Consider the following 25,447-nt stretch of genomic DNA (forward strand, 5'->3'; position numbering starts at 1 on the left):
GTTAGGCTAAAATCACTCAGTGGGCCTCTCTTCATGAGAGTTCCCCCGCCACTTCCAAATTTTTTAAACTTCAATAGAATGTCTAAATTGTTCTTTGTTCAAGAAGAAAAAGAACATTCCACAGAGCCAAGCAAATAAAAGGAAACAGGAAAGTTTACAAGATTTCTTTAGATGGTTTGGAAGCCAGGAGGAGACCGTATCTGTGAGAGGAGATAACACGACAAACCACAGAGCAGAGATGAGTGAATGGGTACCGTGGCTGCTTGGAAGGCTGACAGACCATCTTTAGCAGTTGGGGGCGGGAAAGGAGGTTATGGAGAAACCAGACGACAAACATGTTTGGCTTCAGACTCGTTCCCACCCTCAGCCCGCTTTCCCTTACTTCTCTCTGTAGGTATTACAGATCACACTTCCGGGGTCCAGCCAAGATGAGGAAGATGAGGAGGTAGAGGGCATAAGTGTTGGAAAATAATGGGAAAAGCAAAAAGGGAAGGTGAGGGCAAGACACATTTCCTTCGGCAGAGGCAATCCTTGGAGAGACATGCAAGTGTGGAAACAATGCACGTTAATCCACAACCAGCAATTGTCGTTTTGCCTGAACAACAGTATCTGATGGCTGGAAAAACAGAAAAATGCTTTCCTGGCTGCAAGCACATTTGCATGAGTGAACAACATGTTAATGTCTAAATCTCCACTTGAGCCTTTCAAGTTAAGCTGAATAAGAGATTTTGCCTTCTTAAAAAAACAAAAACAAAAACAAAAACAAAAACAAAAACAAAAACAAAAAAAAACCCCAAACAACTCTGTAAACAAAATATACAGCTCTTTTCATTTCCATTTTCAAATCTTTAATCAAGAGAACATGTGGTTGAGCCGACAATGTTGGCTAAACCTTGAGCTCAAAATCCTGAAGACACTTAGGAGCACAGACTTCGGATGGTAACAGCATGGCGGCAGGACTGCTGAAGGCAGTCCTGAGGAGCAAACACTTTGGGACTTGTTTGTATTTATTCTAATTTCTCTGGATCCACAACTCCCAGATGTGTGTCTTCACCTACCAAGCTCCCGCCCCGATACCCAAAATAAGAAACACGTAAGAAGGATGCTCACCACCCAATGGCAGTAGCTGGTCTGTTTTCACCTATTCCTTTTCCTTTGTCTTCAGTTGTCACCTCCATCACTGCCTCAGAGATCATCAGTCACCCTAGTGAGTCTTACCAAAAATTTCAATTACATATTAACTGGAGTGTTTCTCATCACGTACACATAGGATCTAGCACAGCACCTGGCATCTACAAAGGGTCTAATGTTTACCTAGTACTTTAGTTATAAAAAAATAGTAGAGTGCATATATATAAATTAACTTCAGTCTTTAATCTATAATCTAGAGACAGGAATTAGTGTTTGAAGTGCCCTAATCAGGACCCAACATCCAGAGGTGGCTTCTTTAGCACATGAGACATCGTTATTGAAATCTACACCAGGGAGTCGATTAATTAGCAGAGGTGGGTTTTATAAGTCTTTTGTTGCTGATGAAATGAGGCTGTTGAGGCACCAGTGTCCCGGATGAACACAGTATCTGAAGAGATTATGTCCCAGAGCCTCCCATCTTTCCATTGCATGATGACTGGTCTGCCGGATCCGGGTCCACCACTTTGTGGGGGTCTTGGTTTCCCGACCCCGTGGAGGGCTGCCTAGTCCTACAGCGGGAATACTGCTCTACATGCCTGGAGCGAGCCCTCCATGCATGAAACCGCTGGAGTCTCCAGAGGACAGAAAGAAGAACTGCCCAGACTTATGAGAACAGGCTGTGCGATGCTTTTATTTCTATTTGCTAATAAATTTCTATTTGCTTTGTCAGAACTCGACCTGGGGCTGGCTTTGATGGTAACCACCTAAGGGCCAGGATGTGGGATGAGTCTTACAAACCCCAGAACATTTAGCCTCTGAGAGCTGCCAAAGAACTTGACAATCGCTTAACCACCAAATTAACTTATGTCAGTTCTAGAACACGAGTGTATGTCTGTTAAACAAGTGAAGGAATGATTCTTACCAAGAAGATAAGCAATTGAAAGTTGAGTGAATATCAGCCCTGGGCTAGATTCCTGCATTGCCAGATTCCAGGGCAGGAATTGTCTCAATTTCCCTATCTTAAATATTTGTGTTCCAACACTCCAAAATCAAGCTCATAAAATCACATATGTATATATATTATATATATATCTGTTATTGTTGATTTTCTCAAATGAATTAAATGAGATTTTGGAGAGTCTTGAGGCTCTTACTTCCTCCCAAGGCAAATGTTTTCTGTAATAGCTGTCTAAGTTTATTTTCCTGCCATTTAAGGAATAGTGGGACTGTTACTAAGTCTTTCTCTTGAATTGCTTATGATATAAATTAAGCTCCACTTACAGGGTTTTGGGGGTAGCAACCAGAGTCTCTCGGGTTATGTTTCCAATACTGAGTCCAGGTACAAAATGAATTCATTCTCAAGATGAATCTACACTGCGTTTGAATACAGCATGTTTCCTTTTAAAATCTGTACACCTCAATGATCTGTCTTTTCTCAGCTGTCCTGTTTCATTTCAGCTAGTCTTCTCTTGATTAAGACCATGTGCTCTCTAAGAAACACTTGGTCTCTGTCAACTTTCTTTCATCCAATAAGTCTGCTTCTTTTGAAGATCACACATTCAAGCACTTATTCAAAAACCTACGACTAAACCACACATGTGTAAAACAGTAGAATTATGGCCCAGATTTCACAGTGGTAATTCCCAGTATACTTACGTCTCTGCCGGAAGAGACTACCTCTCTGTTATTCCCCCGTAATTCTTTCATTTCTGCTACTTACCATTTTAAACGAACTAGTGAAACGGGAAAACATAATCCGAGTTAGTACCACAAGAGCAAACACTGAGATTGTCAAATATTTAGAGACTGTGCTAATAGACTCAATGGGCATTGGATAATCGTCTTCAGATAAAATTAAAAGTTTCAATATTCTGGATGCTTTCATCCCTGAATAGAGAATTTGGAGGAATGTTTTAAAAATCTGTGTACAGATATATAGGCAACAACAGGCTGGTATTTGACTCGTATTTTCCAAATAGGATATACTTTCCTTCAATTCTTTTATGAACTATAGAGCTAATAATCTGAATATAACCAGTCTCCAAGTCCCATTCAATATGTTCTACAAAGTTGACTTTTCAAATGGCAAACAAAAATTTTGAATATGTTAAGTGCAAAAGGCAAAAGGAAATAGATTTTTTAAAAACTCTTACAAGCCAGTCTAATGGGTTTGTTTCAATAAACCATTCAATGGATGCAAATATGAGTGGTCAGGACAGAGAAACACAACATAATAAGTTGATGAGATATTTGTAAGCATCTTTTCCCCATTATTGAAATTTCAGGTAATGCTAATGACATCCAGAACAGGCTACAGTCATTCCTCTTTTGATGGTTCTGTCTCATCAAGAATTCCAGCTTTGGATGAAAGTGCAAAGAATCGCTAGCTTCGAAGACATTCTTTATGTTTTAACTACATGACCACTCAGATTGGATTTAAGTGTTATGGGAGAAATTATCACTGGACTAATGATTTTTCCAATATTGATCATTAGTACCTCTAGCGAATTTCTCAGTAATTAAATGTACATCCACTACTCATGAGAATAATTACAGTAACTATAGGAGATTTGTTTATCTTAACTAGATTATGCTGTTAAAATTTGATATGCTTCTTCCACATTCTCAGACACTGACTTCATCTTCTGGCTCTCCGGGCCTGTAGGGATCCTCAGAGATTTTCTCCTAAAGGGCATTCTATCACTTTTCAGAGCCTAGTCTGTAATGGAACACAATTACTCATTAACGTGTTTTCAACCTGACATTCTCCATGTGTCCTGAATCTGCTTGCAAAACTTCTTAATTACATATTCATTTTTATTAATCTTTGAGTAACTCCCTAATATGTTTTATGAGACTATATAGTCATTCAAAAATATCTGAATTAAGATATTTATTATTAATATACTTCGTGAGCACGTATCACATGCTGGGCACTATTCTAGGCTTTTGTGATTTGTCAGTGAATACAGCAGACAACAGATCACTGTCGGAAAGATCATTGGTCGATTTCTCCATTCCTTTCATTATGTGACCAGCAATAACTGCAGGGATGACAAATATAACCAGTAATATTTAGAGCATCTCTTAGGCTCCCAATCTTAGAATTAAAAGGGTGATTTGGAGAATCCTTGGAGAAACTCACACTTGCTTGGTAGAGACAGGAGGAAAAATGAATTCTTGCAAGCAAGGTATTAAGACCTAGAGTAGAAGTGTCAGCAAAGTGTAGGAGCACACAAATTAAGTAAGTAACTCTGGAGGTTTGGAAAGCTTTAGAGCATTCTTGAGAAGAACTGCTCAGGCTATGGCTGCTCTTAGGTGTATCTCCCAACTGCCTTTAGTGTGTCACCAGAGAGCTCTCTTCTTTGCCACTGTTTCTCTTATCTTTTCTATTGTAAATTTAGCTTTTTGCTGTTAACACCTTGTTTGCATTTTTGGTACTCAAGAAGCAGTATTAAAATATTTTTAAAAAATCATAGTATACTAGAAAACTGCACAGAATATAAGCAATCACCTAACTTCTGCTGAATGCAGTTAGCTTCCCCACCCGTCTTCTCTTGTTGGAAGTCGAGGCAAGAAAGTCCTCATCAACCTGACTTATAAGCCCAGTGCAGCCTCCATGGGCTTGGGGGATTTCCCCCTCTTCCTTCTAAATGCTCTATATCAAAAATTAGGCCTTACCTAGAGAGAAGAGGGTGGTGAAGTGAATGATAGAAAAGGGGAATTTCCCTAAATTAATCAAATAAAGGGATTAGGGAGAGTCATAAGGGATATGGGTCCCAAACTCCAGAGACAGCTGTGGGAAAGGGGGAACAAATCAAGGGGAAAGAACTAGCCCTCAGGAGCATCACAAATTACTGATGATCACATAACTGGAGATGGAAGGGGCCAAAACAGTCAGTCCTCTGGCCCAGTGCTTCCTTTTAACTGATGAGGAAGCCAAAGGGAGGCGTGCCTTAGCTGGGTTGGCTGCCTGGTTGGTCTTGGTGCCATGGTCCCAAAGAAGTCAGCAAATCTGACTTTAAGTTTAGCTTCCCCCTTATAATTCTAGGCAGGACCCTCAACTAGACACTCATCAATAGGTTTTAGGGCATCCAAGGACACTCTGATGTGTCCTCAAAATCCTACGTCTGTGTAGTCATATTCATTTTTCTAGGGAGAGGGTGCCTGGCTTTCGAAGACTTCTCAAAGGGAGCCATGATGAAAAAAGTTAAACCTACTGTTTAGGTTTATTAGAGAATAAGTCAAATTCTAGGCTTTTAAAGATGCATTTGAATATGTCAACAATTTTTGCTAAGAATCCAAGTGACAACAGTTCTTTGCTGAAAGTACATGTTAATTCGGTTCACTTATAGTATACTCAGTTCCATGACACATCTCTCTCCAAACCTTAGACTACTATTTTCAAGTGGTCCCAGAAGCCTTAGGTCTGAATTGGGTCAGGAGATCTAATAAATAGTTAAAACATCAAATTGCATTTTACTAAGTTTACATTTAAATTTAAAATTTTTTGACATTTTTTTTTTACAGTGACTAATCTTTAGCAGAGCAGGTTTTTTTCAGCCAGCTCTATTCCAGATGATTGTCTCTCTCTGTCTCTCTCTTTTTTTCCTTTCTTTCTTTGCTAGTGACTGGAGTTTGCAATATTAATCTTGTCACTCTTGCTAACATGGAATTGTAGCTAATACATTGAAAGTGCATTAATGCTTCACCCGTTTTTAAAGAAAAGATCCTGTATGTGAGTTCAACTGGCCCTTCCTCTCAATTCTTCACTTTCTTTACCCAGAGGCTGCTTTCCCAGTCACCCAGGTGGGACTCCAACATCCAAACGTATGACAAACAGGAGACTGGGCTATGACTTGAGTCACAAACCTTCTGAGACACAAGGTGATTTTCATTTTGTATTCATTTAAAATTTTCTTTAGTACATTTGGAACGTGAATTTTGCAGGGTTTGTATGTCTGCATACATATGTGTGTACGTGTGGATGTGTGCGTGTGCGGCAAGTAAAAGATGAATTGGGATTTCAAACTGAGATCACTCCACTGTTCTCTGAGATAGAGTGCACAAGAAGTGCTTGCTTTAAAGTCAAAATCACTCCCTTGTGATTACACTGACAGATTAATATAAGAAATACAGTGAATTTTCCCCAGGTTTCCTCACCCGCAGGATGAACGCATTCTTACAGAAGTTCAAACAAATAATGACATAATTGGCTTGGCGAGCCACGTAGATGTACTCTCCTGAATTCTTTATTCTACTGGCAGGTTTGAAGACGGATAGGCTGACTTTTGAGTTTCCAAATAGAAGGAAAGGCAGACCAAGGCTCAGGGGAGGCTGATGGCTGGCTGCTAAGAGGTGTCGAAAGGTGGGATTACTTGGGGCTGTCGTTATCAAAGTGTGGCCCAGCCTCAGCAGCCCTTGTCCACTAGGATTAGAATCGTACACTCTCTGCACCAGAAAAACTGAATTAGAAGTTCTGAGGGTGGCACCCATCACTGTGTGGTTTAATAAGCCCTCCAGGTGAGTCCAGTGCTCCCTAAACCTGGAGATTAGTGACCTACATGAATTGACCACTGGTTCGGGTTCACCCCCTAGGTTTGCTGGCGCAGAGGCTGGGCTTTGTGGTATGCCCTTGGTGAGACTGGTCTGAACTATGGCCACATGTTTAAACCAAAATGGCAGCTTAAAAATTAAGAATGGCAGCTCAGTGTTCTTCTCCAGTACTAGTAAGGCTCACCTCCTCTGTTGAGAGGCCCTCCACCTTTTTTTAAATTGAAGTATAGTCAGTTACAATATGTCAATTTCTGGTGCATAGCACAATGTCCCAGCCACACATACATATACATTCGTTTTCATAGTCTTTTCCATTAAGGGTTATTGTAAGATATTGAATATAGTTCCCTGTGCTATACAGAAGGAATTTGGTTTTTTAGCTTTTTTAATATATAGTAGTTAATATTTGCAAATCTCGAACTCCCAAATTTATCCCCTTCCATCCCCTTTCCCCTGGTAACCATAAGACTGTTTACTGTCTCTGTGAGTCCCCTCCTTTTTCTGATCAGGAGCTGAACAACTCATACTAGGACTCAGAATGCCATCTGGTGAGCAGACTTCAAAAAAACTAAGAAATATGACTTACAGGACTTTCCATCCTTATTATTATTAGCAGGATGTTCATGTCCATCTAATTAGTATCTATTCTGCCCAAATTTGCTTTTCTGAACCCTTTTTAAAAAACCTGACCATCCATTTCTGCTAATACTTTTTTTCTATAAATGTATTTTAATGATTAAACTAAGTAGTTTTTCTAAATATATGTATGTAAAACTCTGAAATAAGGAAACACTCTGTGTTGATTTTTTAGTATAACACCTAGCAAGATACTTTTTTCCCCTTTCCTCCTATTCGTTATGGAAAAAGTGTGTCTCAATGTTCCTCCAAGTATTAACTACACAGAAAACGGCCTCTTACAGTTCAAGCGTCAAATACAGATAGAGTGAGTGTATCATTTATTGCCTAAACTAAAACACTCTGGAAGTGGAAAGGGGGCTATTTATAATCATGCTGGGTCAAAAGGGGACTGTCCTGGCTAACTGAACATGTGGTCAGATTTAAACAACGGTCCTGGTTCACTGGCGCCCCTATTTCTTTCTCAGAGTCTGTTGTGAGTCTGTTGGGTAACACAAAAGGATGAGGTAGAAATTTTAAAGCAACATTTCAACATCTATTCAACAATTATTATTAGCATGTAGAACGTGAAATCTATCGTCCCTGTTATATTTCAAAAGTAGTGCTAACTTTCAAATCCAGAGGTTGTGAGCTCTACTTATTTATCAGAATTGCCTGTGGAGCTTTTAAAAAATGCCAGTGACCCTCTGGAATTCGAAATCAAGAAGCTAAGGGTTGGAAAACACGACTCTAATCACATATCCCCTTGAATGTAGTTCCAGAGTCTAACTCTAAGGAGTGGCGAAAACATTCCGCTTCTGCACAATTTCCATTGCTTCTCTCGCGGAGATGCAGTCACTCTGTCAATTATCCATGACAGTCATTCTCTTCAAAAATGAAGTCACTGATTTTAAATTCCTCTAAAACCCTCTGTGACATGCTTATTTGGCAGAAGCTGAGCACTGAGAAAAATGGGACATGATGTGTCAGCTGCCTAAAAAGGATGTATTTGTAAGATGCCACCTGAGTGAGTACTGACCCTTGTGAACAGTGGCACCATGGTGGTGAGTGTGAGACAGGGTGGTGCAGAGAGGACTTTCACCGTGGCTTTCCTAAGGGATCCCCTGGTACCCCAAAGAGCCAGAGACCCCTGGGGGTAGAGCTTTGATGGAGAATCATTAACAAGATGGCTTTGGTGACATCAAGACCCAAATAATTAATGGCCTGACTCAGACAAGCCTTCAAGAAGCTAAAATTAGGTTTGGAAGAGGATTATGGGGGTGAGAGGGAGTGGGGGATGAAACAAATGAGAAAGAATTACCATTTTTCTGCTTAATTTTTAAACTCTGTGGAGCAGATGCTGTGGGAGACAGCAATGGAAAGGGTTTAGGAGAGCCGAAACTGAGAGAAGTTTTAAAGGAGAGGCATGGGGTTGATATATTTCAAGCACAATTAATTGTTTCTCAGTCTTGCAACATAAACTTGAATCTCCACGGCGTACATATACCAACCTCACAGCATAGTGTAGGAGGTAGTTCAGAACCTGGGTCCGGCCCATTTTTCAATCGTTATACCTGGAGGCATTTCTCCCTTTCCCCTCACCTGCCAACCCACCTAAGCACTCTGAGGTTTAGTCAGACCATCTTTAAAAACAAGCCATGCACGTCTGTTGCACCCTTTCTCTGCTGTTGCTGCTGCACCCTCTGCGTGTAGTGCACAACCTGGCCCCAGTGCCTGGTCAATCTCCTCTCACATTTCAAGACCCAGGTTAAATATCACCTCCCATGAAAAGCCTTCTTTGCCCTCATCTAGGTAACATTAATCATTCCCATCTGTTTTGCCCCAGAATTTTCAACATATGTAGCTAGATTTTAGCGCCATTAACTTGATGGTGTATTTAAATATTTATGCGTCTCTCTCCCCTAGACTGAGAGCTTGCTGTACAGGGGCCATGTCTCATTCATGCTTTCATTCCCATCGCCTTGCTTGGTAGAACTCCAGCTAGTTGGGTACTCTAGATATTGGTTAGATATTGTTGAATCAAAAAACTTTCTATATAATTCATGGTGTTTTTAACATCTTTAATAAGAAATCTAAACTTTAAAGGATTTTTTAAATGCATTACGTTGTGTCTATAGCTCCTATCATTTTCAGCCCCAAATTCTATTCGGTGAAACTATAGGATGAGACAAAAATTTTCTTGAATCTATGTTGACTGTGGCTGTGGCACGGAGTGTGCAAGATTACTGCTTAAAAAAAAAAGCAAACTGTGGTATGTGCTAAACAAGATCCCTTTAATTGCATATCATTATCATGCATTCCTTAGTTAAGAATAACTTCTTATCGTTTCCTTTAAGTATGCCTGTGATGCTTAACCCACACGTCTTACATATATCCAGTAATATGGAATTTGTAAACAAATATTTACTTTTGTAAAGTGCTCTGCATCTTGGGGAAAATAAACCAGGTTGAGTGACTGCTATAGAGAAAATCCAAAAAACAACAGCAGAGTATGCCCAGCTGCACCAGGATACCTGTGGATAAGTGAATTTTGAAATAAGATTTATACCACATAATGCATGATGACCTACCAAGCTGTTGAAAACACCGTAACTTCTAAAAATTGTGTTTGCGAGATACGCTGTTCAAAGTAAGATGTGACTCCCGTGGATTTTTAAAGGGCAGATAACAGATAGGTTTAAAGAGTTGTGTTGTGCTGAGATTACAGGGCATTAGAAAACTTGACATTTTAACCTTATTAGCCCACAATAAGCATGGCTGTTTCAACAATCCTATTTATCAAGGGTAAGCAGCTTATTAAGACTTCTAATTATTAAGGCAGAGTGATCAATGCAGGAATATTCTATTACAGAGCTCTAAGTCCTTGAGAAAGCATTGAGAAATTAGAGCTAACTCTAGACAAACTCTAGACAAACACCTGTTTGGGTCAGAATTCACACATGTGATTGAAATAAATATTTCTTGCCTGCAGTCAATGAAGACAATGCTTCTTGCATGCTTGGAGTGGACTGTTAGGGACATCAGAATCATCTGGCTCAGCTTGTGACCAACAGGATGCATTTAGAAAACTACTTGTTGGTTATGAATAATATTTGTGGGGCTGGAAGGGTTGCATATTGACTCTCTGAGTGGATGAGGAGAGTAGAAAAACCATGTTGTTTTCTGAAGGCCATCTGGGGGGGGGGGCTTGGGCCTTGGTTCCAGGAGGGGACCCAGCAGTCTGGGTCCAGCAGGGACTGCTGATTGGTATGCATTATCTCTGCCTCCCCTACAGTTTGGTTTTTGCGGCTGACAGTCTCATGATGTGATGGTGGTATATTCTAGACCAGGGTACTATGCCAACAGAATGCCACTAGAGACCTTCTAGGATGTCAGTGAGAGCAGAAAACTGCAGCGATGTTGAACATAATGATGATACCGCTACCATGGATATGGCACCATGGAAAGCACTACAGAGTTTTCAAAACACACACGTCTGTAATTTCATCAGATTGTTACAAGAATTTATGACGTAGGCAGGGCAAGTGTTATTAAATTCACAACATAGAGAAGACAGCAGGACCTAACAGCACTCTGTTAGTCATTCATTTATTTAACAACGGTCTATTCAGCATCTACTATGTGCCAGGGCTTGTTGCTAGGAGTAATTGGAAATAGAGAAAAACAAAACAAAGTTCCCTGGTTGGTGGGATGGACCAAAGATACCCAAACAAACAAAGAGATTGCTAAAATATACTGTGACAAATTAAGGAGAGAAGCAGAATATGAATGGTTGGAAGGAAAATGGTTAAAATTTTAAATCAAGCAACAAGAAAAAGCCTCACTGAGAAGGTATATTTTGAGTGAAAACCTCTATGGAGTGAGGGAAGCAGCTATGTGAATATCTGTGGGAACAGCATTGCAGGAAGAGGGAACAGCAGATGTGAGGGCCCTGAGGTGAGAATGTGCCTGGTGGGTTTGAGGAACAGGGAGGAGGTCTGCATGTTGAAAGAGAGCTGGATGTGGATCTCACAGCCAGATCCCGGGTGTCATATACAAATTACGAGTTGTTATCATGGGGTATCTTTGATTTCCTCAATCTGCATAAGCCACTCTTAAATCAGTAAATTATTGCTCAGAATTATGAATTAGTCAATCTCCAAGGTGGTGAGCATTCTGCTAGGGTCCACAGGAGACCACAGTGATGACACCACACATATATATATGACATAATGGCCAAGGGGAGCCAAGAATCCAAAGACACAGGAGAAGTATCACCCAGAAGTAGGTCTAGACAAACTCAGAACAAGGAGCAGTGTAAGGGCCATGGGGTCCAGTGCTCGAAGGCGATGGAGTGACACAGTAGGGGACAAGTCAGAAGGTCTTTTAAGGACATCCTCATCATTTTCTCCCTGTTGTCACTGCCCAGCCTTGCAACTTGCTGCAGACAGACACGCCCTCCTGAGAGAGACTTGACTGGCATTCTCTGTCTAGTCCCTACGAAACTCTGAGAATGCTGATGTTCTGTTTCTTTCACTTTTTTTTCCCCTTAGTCCCACAGCATCTAGCCCAGTACCAGGATTAGAGCAAACAGTTAATGAAACTTTAATAAATTAATAAGTAGTTCGGAAGCTGATAGATAAATATTCCCCAGAGAGGAGGCAAGGGGCATCGCCGCTCATCCTAAAATCCTAAAAAAAAGAAATTCTAATTTCCTTTCTTCCTTTTTACTTGCAAGTCAGACTTTTCTGATGTCACCCAACGCTAACTTCATTTATACTGGTTTCTAATTTCTGTGCCTTTAGTATTGTGGAAAAATCAATACCATTTCTTAAACAACTGCTGTTTTTGATGCCACCAGTTCATTCTTACGACTCTTCCCAAGACTGCAAAAATGTATTTATAACCCTTCATTCTTGCGCTCAATAGTATCTGTTTTTCTTGCCACAGGCTCTTCGAGTCTTCTTATATCTGAAGGTGTGAAAAGGCTTCTGATCTTTTCCTTTTTCCACTCATTAACAGTCTCCAAGTTTTTCCACAGTTCTTGTATGTTTCTCTTCCTACAGATGGCTCTAACCAAACTTGTTCATTTCCTCCTGTGAATATTTTTTTACCACGAGTTTAACAAAATTTGCCAACTTTTCTAGAGAAAAAATCTAGTCTTTCTCAACAGTGTCACTTCCCTTTCTATTTGAAATAAATCTGTGAGATAAATATTTATTTCTAAAAGTGCTTTCACTAAATTTGGGGATTATCTGTGAACTGTGCATTTGGAGTCAGATGCTGTGCGATTTGGCCAAACACTTTAACTCAGAGGCTTGGTTAGTTTCTCGACTTGTTGAAAATTCAAGGAAGCAATGTTGGTAAACAAAGTGTTCTACAAATGTGCAGGGTTTATATTTTACTGACATCTGGTATAATAGTTTAAAGAGCCCTTCAAATGACACTGATTAAATCTGTTTGGCAAAGACCATTTACACCTTGCAAAACAGTTTTCTGTATTATAATGAGTATTTGTAGTTACTACTTTGGCATATGCCCAGCAATATTTGCAAATTTAAATGGAAATCTCTCAACTCATATTATTCCTAACTGCATCGTATGTTATTTGCTTTCGAGGACTCTTTAAGATCCTTGACTTTTTTTTTTTTTTTTTAACATAATTTTGTCTTCCCCAGGCCTTGGTTTTCATAGGTAAAAAAAAACCAGGGAATACTGCTTTGATTACTTTCTTCTCCCTTCCTGCGTAAGAAAAACAAAAGAATACTGAATAGAATTGAAAAAGGCGACCACTGATTCTGAGATGGTGAATGTATTCTCTGCACGGTGTATTCAACACACTGGCTTGGACTAACCGGCTGAGATCCCACTGTATTCCATTCACGCATATCTCAGAGTGAGGAAAAGAGCAATGCATTCAAATATTTTGGTAATATTTTATTGCTCCTTTGTCATTTGGCCATTTGTGGTTTTTAGCAGTTCTTCATGCTGTTTTCCTCATTTTTTCATCCCCTAATGCTATCCAAGAATAACACTACATTTATAAAGTATTCAGTGGGACCCCAACGTGGACCTGTCAGGTACTCAGAAATAGAGGAGCTGGTACTTGGGCTCCTAATTAGGCATTTAGGATCATTAATATTCTTCAAGTAGAGTAATTACAATGTAATTCAGAATTATATTATCTTGCATATCCCTGTAGATTTTAAGTTCCTTTTCACCTCTAAACTTATTTTAAGAAGCGCAATCCTTAAATTTCTCAGAGGTGGCAACCTGTGGTTCCTATTCACCGCAAAGTTGCATCATATTATATGTTTTACGCACCCTACTTTCATCCTGACAACTAAGACAAGACGGCACCTCATGACTAATGAGACCAAGATTCAGACATCTTAAGCAACTTGCCCAAGGGCAGGTAGAGCAGGCTTATTTAAATTTAACCTCCTTGAAAACCTGACGTAAATAACATATAGACATCAAAACACAGGAAAAGAACATAGATAAGATAGAAATCCAGAAAAGTGAAAAATGAGATGACTCCCAGGATAAATGTAATAATAAAACTTTCATGTTCTATGAAATAAAGGTGGGCTGCTCTGACAGTCGATGGGTCAAAGCAACGAGGGAAAAATGACTGTTTACGATAATTACATTATCCATTCGATTAAATCAAACTAGCTGCTTGGGAACTAGGTTTTCCTGACTGTGCTGAGTCCATTGAGGGGAATCCTGAGTGACATAGTGGGATGCTTTCCCCAGGGCATCTCCATGACAAGTTCAGTAGCGAGCTCAACCCAGACGGTTCTCATCAGACCTTCACTGCGGACTGCCAGGCAGACCACGAGTACAGCTTCCTAGAAGCAATTCCACGAGCACTCAGAGTGACATGGCCCACTGAGATTTCAGTCGTATAATTCAGAGGAACATCTTATCCATGTTGAAAGACGAAGCAGCCTGTTTGCAACAGTTTATGAATGCTATTTTTTGATCAAAAACCAAAAGGTGAGTTCCACCGTTATCACTGTGGGTGGGAGGTGGACAACAGTCATTCTAGGCCTGTGATTGACAGCAGATCAAGCTGTCAATCTAGCATATTTTCTCTGGCATTCCTCTGGGCGGGCGTCAGAGCTGACCAGTTCAAACATGGGCTTTGCTTCCGACAAACCTGGCCTGGGGCGTAACCTGGAGCAGGTCTGAGGCTCACTTTCCTGCTCTGTAAAATGGGACAGTAATTCCACCTGTCTCTTCGGACTATTTTGATGACTAAATAAAATAATGCAGAAGAACTGGCTATTGTTAATATAGGTGATTGATGTTACCAGCATCCTCTTCTGAAGCTTACAGGCCCCACAGGCGGTTTTCCTTGAGCAGACGTGAACACGGCGTTGGTAGAGGGCCTGCCTCAGGACAGAGCTACTTTCTTGGAAAGCCACCTGGCTTTAGTACAAGAACCTGAGACTCCTGGAAGCCACAGATTTCTAGACAACTGACAAGTGGCTGGGCTGCAGTATACCTTAGGTCTTTCTGGAGCCAAATTCTGTGACCTTTCTCCTTTCTTCTTTTCCCTATCTCTTTTAGGCATTTTCACAATGATTCATTCCTAAATGGGCTTCAACTATCTACAAATTTAGATAGAATTCTGTAAGGCTTTTTTTTTTTTTTTTGCTGAATTTTAACCCAGTTATCTCAAAATAAAAGTTTTTTTAGGTGTCTCAGATCTACCAGATGGACAAGAGAAAAAATAGTGTCTGCAAATACTTGATCATCTTAGCAACTATTTGATTTTTTTAATTAAAAAAAAACCCTTATGGTTTTAGTATTAAGAAACTGCATTATACAAATGTTAGCAAAACATTTACATTTGGTGTGTGCATTTAACCAGCAATTTCCCAGCTCCCAAAATATTTATTTTCAATATCCTGTTCGCTCTTTATGGCTTATCTACTCTATTTGAAATCTGTTCAATTTATACAACCAGTAAATTACTTTTCCATAATTGCAGTAATTACAGTCCTCTTCATATGCTCAGACTTATTTCTCAGAACTCTACTACAGGAACACATTTGTGATCAAGTCCAGATACATTATGAAGGTTTAGGAAATAATAAAAATGTTTCCCTAACATTAAAAAATATTGTGTAAGAATAAATCTGCTCAGTAACTGACTAGTCTCCCTCAAGAGTGTCAAGGTCATAAAAGATAAGGTACGTTGAGAATCTGTCACGCGTTGGGGGAGAATGAGGAGACAGGACATCTAAATGCAAGTGAGACCCTGGACTAGATTCTGACACATGAGAAAGATAAACTGGTGGAATTAGAATGAGGCCTGCAGCTTACTTAGTGACATTGTCTCCGTGTTAATTCCCTGGTTTTGGTGGTTGTACCTGATGGTCGTTTATGGGTGTTGTTAACATCAGGATAAGGTGAGTGAAGGGTGTAGGTGAACTCTACTGCTTTTGAAACTTTTCCATAAGTCAAAAATTATTTCAAAATAAGTCTTAAAAAATAATTTGATTTCAGGCAGCTCAGAATTGGAGACTGACCATTGGTAAAGCTATTTCTCTACCATAGTCCCTGGTATATAAAATCCACTTGTCAAGCTTAATGCATATACATATATTAAACTCCTGGTAAGTAAGAGCCTCTAATTTGGAATTTTATTCATTCAAATAAAGGCTTAGCTTAAAGTGTCTCTTTAAAAGATCAATAAGAAATTGTATATGTTTGGGGACTGTTTAGATACTTAAATGAAATAGAGACACACTCTGAGCAAAATGACACACTATGACTCATTCTTATTTCTTAAAGCGTCCAAATATCAGGTATATTACCTGACAGACACTAGGTAAGCCTAAATCTTAAAATCAGCTCCCGATGTCTTCTAGGAGGCAGTGATAGGATGCGGATGTCCTTCTCTCAATCAGTGCAGATTACTGCGACCTTCCTGTATAAGTGGACACAGACTGACCAGGAAGGACCACAGGCATGTTCCTAAACTGCCATAGTAGCGCTCCTGTCTTTCTGCCACCGTAAGAACTTTCGGACTAAACAGTTTGATCTTTATCTTATAATCAACTCGTCAAATGAGCCTCAAACTTTATCATTTTGCAGTTCCAAACTGCTAATTTCTGCCTCTTAAAAAAATGCCTGGCTGCAGCTTTAAATTCACTGTTTCTTGCCTTTCATTTTAAAGGTTAATTTAACAAGTTTGTGATGAACGGAAGCAACCTGATGCCCAGTGATCTCCAATTAAATGGGTAGGAACTGATAGATGGCGTAGCAGAATTAAAGTGATTTTTTAAAAATCCCGAGGCGCTCAGGAGAAATGGAATTTAATATCTACCAATTCCACATGGAAATTAAACGTATCCTGGAACAAACTTCTCCAAATCAAATTCAAAGGAAACATAATAACTACTCAACACAATTCATTGTCAGGTTTTTTATTTTTTAATGTTGTGTGGCCACTATTAAACTATTTGAAATGTCAATCTCAAAACCCAGGATTCCTGTGTGAGTTAAGAAAAATAAGTGGAAATTCTCCCAAGGAGACTGGAAGCCTGCATTCAGCTCAACCTTTGATCGGAGCCACATGCTGCAAACTCCAATTCTTGTTCTCAGGCTCGCCCCTTCCTGTTTCTTTATCTGGCAGCTTTCCAAAGAGGGACAGGTGGTTTTAGGGCATTTTCTTGGGTTACAAATCAAATAATATTTCATGGTTTTCCCCTTTAATGGGCTAAGCAGAAGGCATTTGACAAAAGTCACTAGAGAGGTTTGGAGAAATAATTTATACCCTAGGGCATTCTTAGACCAGTAACCTGGCAAGATGAGATTCGAAACAACAACAACAACAACGAAAAAGCAAATCTCACTGCTCCTTCCAATGTTGCAATGCAAAAGCTGCAAATCTGCCTTCCTCCTTGGGGGACTCCATGCTCAGAAACTAGTGAATAGATTACATTGGTCCTTACATGTTGAGTTTTTATCGGTGACAGTTTTGCCACAAGGTGTGCAAGGGAGTAAGGAGCTGCTTTCTAATACATGACACTCTTGCCAATAAAGGAAATGAATGTCCTAGAGGCAAGTTTGTGGGATTTTTTTTTTTTTTGTAAAATTAACAAATTTCATGCCTCACCATGAAATTCAGGAAATTGACAGTGGCCAGAAATGAACAAAGTAACCCTAGATTTCATGCATGGAGGGTGGCAAAAGCCAATGCCAATAGAAAATAAATTTCCTCTTGGATTGGCTGCAATTATAAAATGTCAATGTGTATGATAAATACAAACATCAAAGTCTTGCTGGATCATGCGAAAATGTATCTGGGGGAGCAATCAAGGCATGTTTCCACTGAATCATTATGTTAAGCATTCCCATATTTGCACAGTTGACATCCTAACAACACTTAATGAAAGGTTGGGGAGTAGAGATGGAGGCTCATTCTGAGAATTCACACTGATGAGGAGGCTGTTAAATGTTTAACATTTAGGGGTAAAGGCAGTATAATTTCACAGGGAAGAACATGCAGGCACCTGCGTGGTGCCCGGGAGAGGAGATTCTGGCCACAAGCTGATGGAATTGATGAGGGGAGTTGGCTACAGAATCATCTGGAGTGGAACCCCTCCAATGGTTCTTGGCATCTCTGGCTCCGGTTCTAGGAACATAAAACACTATTATTTTCAACATCCAATTGGACATTCTCATTTTTGGTACCACTGTTTCTCAAGTCCAACAAGCCCTAAATAGAGGAAATTTATGTTTGCCATATCCCAGACTAGCTTTTCTATTGGCTGACAGCACTGTCTTTCTTTCACATCTTTTTCTTAGTCATATTTGATGCGTTTCTTTCTTTACCCTCTCCATTAATTGCCTATATTTAGACATGAAGTCCTGTAAATTTTTGTTTTCACTGTTAGCGCTGTCTTCCTTTCTCCTTCCTAGCCACGCTTCGGTGATCTCTCTAGTCTCACTACCACTAGCCTCACCCGTGCCTATCTGAACCCATCCTTTACTTGGATGCCAGATTACAGCTTAAAGTGCTCAATGCAAAAAAATCCTATTGGACAGCACTGGCAATATTAAATACTCAATCCATCCCAATATACTCATCAATCTGTATAGCCAGAGACTAAGTTATTTCCTAAACACTTAGCAGAAGTTAATTTGTGCAGTGGTTAAGAACCTGGGTTCTGAAGCCACATCCTGGCATTGCAACTTACAAGTGTATGACCTTGGATAAGTCACTTATCTGTACAATGGGAATCATAATATTGGCTACTTAATAGGATTGTTGTAGGGATTAAAAGTATAAAATGATTACAGCATTGCCTGATATAAAGTAAATGTCCAGTAAATGTAAATTATTATTACTGTGTATGTAATGGTCTCCAAAGTGAATCCAAAACCATAAAAAAGGGGGAATAAAGTTTCTTATAGCTCTCTCATAGTTTTAGAATTTGGATATTATGTAAGTGAGTAACAAGATACACTTAAATATTCATTATCTCATGGACAACCTTGGGAAGTATATATTTGGATCTTCAACCGATAAAGAATGGTATTAGGCGTATATTAAATTGGGTCACCAAGAATTTGTCACTTATTTTATACTTAGACACAGTGATTCAACAGCAAATACTATGAGGCTATTGAATGAAGGGATATATATATATTTCACTTTGACTGGAAATCAAGTCCTATTCATGATCCACACCTTAAAAGCACACCATGTATTGGTATTTGTAGAATTATTCCTGCCTAACACTTAGGACTATTGATGATTTCGGTTCTCCCATTGAGCTGGATGATATACACAGACTTTGGACTACGAGAATACATTTCTATGACTATGTTAACACAGAGGAACTTGGAATGCTAAGCTACTTTAAAGATAAAGAACTAGTCTAACAGTAATTTAGGACACTGAATTTAGAAAACCAGGGGACATCCGGATAAGTGATAAGATCAAGGGCTCCAAACAGCCCTGACCAGCTGACTGCTATAGATTCTGAGAATACGCTCCCTCTTGAAGTCAGTCAACTCTCTTGCAGGAGAGTGCTTCTGCTTCCTCTGAGAAATCTGACTTTCTTCAGGCTGTTAGGAAACTACCAGAGAGACAGACGTAGGGCTGAGATAGGACAGGAGTCACTTCCTGATTCAGTCAACCTCAAAATCACATCAGCTCTGGCAATCAAAGATGATTGTTCCCACTTCCAAATCTCTCTCACATCTACTGGCTTATTCATTCCATCCAGTATTCTTTTTAGGCCTCTCGTTAAATCAGTTAATTTCCTAAGCATTGAGATTTTAGTGGTGAGTACTGACCATTTTTTTTTTTGACATTTAATTGTCAGTATTATCTTTCCAGAAGATTCCAGCACTTTAAAGAATAAAAATCTAATGCTTAGATGTACAGCTCTTCCTGGGGTAATGTCCTGTATTCAGTGACTTATTTTTCATTTCTCTTTCTAATTTTCACTTCTTTAGAGGTTGTAATAAAGGAAATTCTTACTGTAGCAAATTATTTAAATCCATGCAAAGAAAAAAATCAATGAGACATAACTTTTTTTATGTGGGATTTATATATAAGCTGTTATTTGAAGGACAAGGCATATTTCATGCTCTATTTTAATTTAAACTCTCTTCTGGCTATCTTACCAAATATCTGTAGACACAATATTTTTAAGTGAGTTACATGTTGACAGTTTTCATATACCATGAAGGTTCTCAAAAGTTTAAATTACTCCCAAGGACATTTACAGCCATTTCCCCTTTAGAGCAACCAATGAAAACATGATTTTAACCATCAGAATAATTCACAGGGCCGTCTCTTCTAGTCTGGCCTCCACCCCTGGTTCCTTGGAGTATTATTTGTAGTAAACAATCCACAAAGAAAAAAAAGATGAAAAGAATAAGATTCTAAAAGACTCTTTTATAATTGTTAAAGAAACAAGCCTGAGGAAAATTAAAATATTTCAAAAGTGGCTGAAACATTAACACATGATCAGCAGTTCTACTCTTGAGATAATCATGAATTAAAGGAAATTTTAGAGCAATTGGAAGATGTATCTCTATATACCTATACAAAAGTTTAATTATATATGTTAATGTAAATGTTATGTTTGTGGGGGAAAAGTCTAAGTACCCTTATTAACACTACTATTATTAAGACATTTTTAAAAAGTGTGGTAACATCATACAAGGATTTATTATTTGGGTTAAAATAAAGATTTTCATTTTCGCTGCTAATCAGGACTTTGAGAATGATCTCAATATTTCAGGAGGTCACTCCCCTCCCTTTAGTCTATTCAATCAGTTCCCACATGAAGGACTTTTTGGTCAGGACGGCCCTGGAATTTGTTATAAGTTTGTTATTTATAAATAGTCACATGTTTCAATGTTTTTTTTAACAATCTACTATTTATATTTCTTATTTTCTAGTTTCTATAACACAACACTTTCTTCTACCTTCCTCTTATCTCCTGAAACTGGAATTGCTCAGAATGTCATTGGGTTAATGTTAGTGTTTGATTTTTGCCTGAGTTTCTGGGATCCATGCAACTTGGAATCTATTTAATTCCATTCTATAGAATCATCAAGGATTTCCTCTTGGCATGCCAAAAGCAAACATCTTGTGTTATAGCTTGAACTTGAAAACATGACAGTGAAAACTACCACGTTACTAAAATCAGATGTCGACGATTAAAAACAAATACCTTTTGATATAATTATCAAATTAAACCATTTATCTATAGGAAACAGTGCAACTGAGGTGTAAATTAGAAGCACAATGTAAAGCCCCAAGTACAAAAGCAGTTCTCTAGCCACTTTGAATCATTTGGATGTGCTCTGCTTTCTCCCGGTAAACGAAATCCTTCTGTTGCTGGTTCTCATAGAAACTGGAGAGCATGATAAGGCAGAAGAGATATTTCAGTGAACTTCCTATTATAAATGGAACATCTTGTATCCAAAAGAATGTTATACTTGCAAAAATAGGTATGCCTCGTTACAGACCATTGGTTGGTGTCATATCACATCACACCATGAATTTCAACTAGAAAATCTAGTTTAGAATATCATATTTGCAGTCCGTCAGTAACTAGGAAATGGAATAATTACAACTATAAATTGTACAGAAGTTGAGCATGTGGGAACTGGCAGAGATGGACGAATGAGTTGGCACTGGGGGTCGAAGCAACGCACACACGTAGCTCAGGACTACTTGTCTCTTTATACCAAGTCATTTTAGGCTTGGTGTGCTTTGCTTGCTTTGATCCATAGGAAAATCTACTTGATTCAGGATGGAAACTGCAATCCCATGAGTCCCTTGAGCTGTTGTCTCAAGATGATCGCTGGTAAATGTTCCAAGGTTAGGAAATGCCTGCCTCGTGTTTGCTGAATCGCCTCATACATTACACCACCTTTAAGGCATTAACCTTGTTGTGCCACATAAAAATACCTTCACATATGCAGAGTTCAGAAGTAAGTCATTTTATAAATGTAGGAAATTGATAACAAATGCTGCTCATGAAAGGCAACTGGGTACCAGCCAACCTTTTCTTTCTTTCCTTCTAATTTTTTTCTCAGGGAGGAGTTAGCATTGCTTATGCATTCTGCCAGCATTACAGAGAGAACACAGCATATGATAAATGTCCACAAGAAATGAGAGATATTGAATCAATGACTATAAGAGGAAGGCAGGGGTTTGGGAGGGGTTAGATTTCAACTGATAGAAAATAAAGTGCTTCTGGGTCTTTTTTTTTTTAAATATCTTTTTTGGTGCTTTTAGGAACGCACAAGGGCAAAAGCAAGTTCTGTAGCAACAGTGAGATCAGATTCTAAAATAATTGCTTTGGCTTTTGTTCCTCAATTTAAGAGTTGTGTTTCTGGCCTGTATTATTGAATAGGCTCTTTTCTCATACAAAGCAGACATGAAGAAGCCTTAAAAGCTTGCTGCTAACTACAGTTCTCGAAATAAATTTCTATTCTATTTTTTAGGGTCTAGAGGTTTTTGAAACATGGTATTTCAGGATCTGTCACATGGATGATGGAATTCTTTATCACTAAAAAAAGTATCAGATTTATATTATAGGATTTCATGCTTAAGAAAGTTTTTGAAAGAGAAGTATCTTAGACAGATGCTTGAAATATTTCCTTGTGTTTACTTCCATCCTTCTGAAATGCAAGGTCTATAGTCCTGAACATTTCATAAAAAGAGAACCCAAGTTTATCTACAAGAAACAACACATGTTTATCTAGCAACATTTCTTTCAGATAGAAAGTTGTGAATACACTAAATACCTTGAGGATTAAACAGTTCTTGCAGGTCCCAAGAAAGTCATCTGGGCACCCTAATGGCCATTTATTACATGACACTAGTCCTCTGACTGACCTAACACAGCTTCCTGGCAGCTGGCTTTAATTTACCACTTGATAGCAGCTGTCACACGGAAAGAACCAGGTTCATTATCTGATTTGTCTCTGCCATCCCTGCACTCACAGAGTCCATTAACAACAGGGAGACGTGCTTTTTAAATTACTGAATTCATCATACTTCCATTAAAAGAGTAGACTTACAAAGTAAAACAGAACAGCTTCTTATTGCTTTCCCTTCCATTTCTCTGTCTAGCTGTTTCTGTTTATTCCACTCAAAGAACATATATTGAGCCCCATTCTCAGCAGGCAGGGCCTTATCTGTCCTCCTCTTATGCTTAGACCAGAGCAAGGTCCATACTAGGCACCCAGTAAACACATGTTGGGTTAATGAATAAAGGAGAGATTGAATGAACAGTGCCCACTGCTTTGTCTCTTGGCCTGGCCCAGACGTAGAACCCACCTTGGTTTTGTGTTTGATGCTCTCATGCCAATTTTCTGTCTCGAGACTCAATAATTGGTTGCTTTGAGAGGAGGCAGAAAGCTCAGAAAGTTGGATACCCCTGGTTTGTCTGATCTATGAGGGCCTAAGGCCTAAATTAAAAGTACCAGCTGCTCATCCGGCTCTCCCACACTGGGAGGGCATCTGTGTAGATCAGGGAACGCAACCTTTTCTGGACAAAAATGAACACACGTTTTCCAGATTTTAGCAGTTCAAGTCCGTGGCAGCGGTGGTGGTGAGATTTGATCATAACACATGTCAGACATAAAACAAGTAAGCATTTAAGTGCCCCTGACAGATCCTGCTAGACCTCCTGAAGTTGTCATGGGGACTTGCTAATATTCGGGGTCTGTATTGTAACAATTATATATATTATGGCTGCTCAATGTCAATTATGTTTGACAGTGATAATTCAGTATGGTCTTATTTACTATTTTTATTTGATATTTATCAAGGTAGGGCTTCCCTGACCCCCCAGATGAGGTTAAGTCTTCCTGCTGAGTAGACACTTAGCATCCTGTGCTTCTATTTTCATAACATTTTCTCACAGTTAATTATAATTAATTTTACTGCATTAAATTCCCCAAGGGCAAAACAATGTATGTGTCTAGCTTACTCGATATAATGAGTTGAGTTAGTATCTTATGATTATAAGTGTCTTACTAACTGGGATAACCTAAAAACTTAAGCTCCAATGATGGGAAAAAACATGTTAAGCTCTCACTTTTAAATGGAACTATCGAGATCATTTCACCTTACACGTGTGGTAATAAGCATCCTGTAATATTTTGGTAATAAAAAATACTACAGAACAATACAGAATCCCTGCTTTTAGTCTCACCAACATTTGCCCCCCCATATCCACAAACCATTGTATTTTTTTCCTCTCTCTGGTTCTCATATCTATAAAGTTAGAGAACGTACCAGCTGTTTGGAGGAGGCTGTCCCACACACCCTAAGGTCTAAAGTAGAAGCAAGATTTATCATAGCTGTATACTGTGACTTCAGCTTTAACGTCTATGCTCACAAGCGAGGTGTAGACTGCAGCACGGCCCCTTGTCCAAGAGAACAGTTCTTATCAGTGGAATGCTGGTATCAATGCCAAACAGTCAAAAGAACCACAGAGTGTCACTGAAACAACGCGTTCTGCCCACAAATCCTTTCCCTCTAGGAAATTTTAATTTATGTAAACATTTTTCAAGCAAATCCGTCTGCATTCAGGCAACATTCAACAGCCAGGCTGGAATACACTGTGTATGAAGGTACAGCCAACACCTGGGTAAGTGCCCAAAAGAGACTGTCAGTGCCTCAAATTACATCTTTCTCCTACTGCTCAGTTTCAGAGGGAGAACAGGCTAAAAGCTACTCTCGCGATCGGATCCTTCTGCTCCCGTGAGCTCAGGGGTGTGGATGGTGTGGATGCAGCAGGTGGGGTACAGGGTGAAGCCGGGCTGTGCTTTGTGCTGGGGAATCTCACACGCTCCAAGGAAGCGGCGGAAAGCCCCCGGCATAGGCGGGTCAGGGCTTTCAAGGACTCTACAGTGGGGCTCACAGCATCTTCTTCAAAGCTACCAGCAACGTTTCCAAAAAAAAACCCAAAAAATACCTCTACGTAAAAAGGAGAGTTCTTCCTTTTTCTTATGGTATATGGTAGTCAATTAATAAGTATCTTTTGAGCAGGGTCTCTGCGCAGGGCACAGAATTAAAGTTCCTAAGGACTATGAAAATGCGTCACGAGTAGAACTCTTGATTTTGTTTTACTTCTAGGATTAAAATACCAAAAAAGAAGAAGAAGAAAAAAAACAAAAAAACAAAAAACTACAGACCTTCAGAAGTGCATGAATACCACTGGGGCTTTTACTTGAACACTTAAAACATTTCATTTTATCAGTGAAGTACCTTTCTTTTGACATGATGCAGACACCAACTGAATCCTAAATGGTTACAAATCACTTTCAATTAATTTGTGGCATTGTCATTCGTGGGAATTTGTCACCAATTCGATCCTTGTTTTTACTGATGGTTGATTGCGTGCCACTATTAACATTTCAGATGGGCACATAATAAGAAACAACCTATAAAGTGTATAAACTAGGACATTAATGCAGCAGGCAGAGATGGCACATGCAATTGACAGCTACAGGAGTGAAGGGTTTGATGAAAAGATGCTGCAAAGCCCAAGAGTGATGGGTTGCAGGTGCAAACCAGAGAGAGGGCTATTATATATAATTTTTGTTGAATTACTGATTTGCGGACTGATCTTTGCTGCTG

General features: G+C 39.2%; 1 protein-coding gene across 2 annotated transcripts in view; it reads right to left on the bottom strand.

Moving 5' to 3' along the window:
- Positions 1 to 25,447, bottom strand: part of GPC6 (glypican 6) — a 998,128-nt gene that overhangs the window by 301,017 nt on the left and 671,664 nt on the right. The gene's annotated exons all lie outside the window — the stretch shown is intronic.

Source organism: Camelus dromedarius, chromosome 13 (genome assembly GCF_036321535.1).
Source record: "Camelus dromedarius isolate mCamDro1 chromosome 13, mCamDro1.pat, whole genome shotgun sequence".
Classification (NCBI taxonomy): Eukaryota; Metazoa; Chordata; class Mammalia; order Artiodactyla; family Camelidae; genus Camelus; species Camelus dromedarius.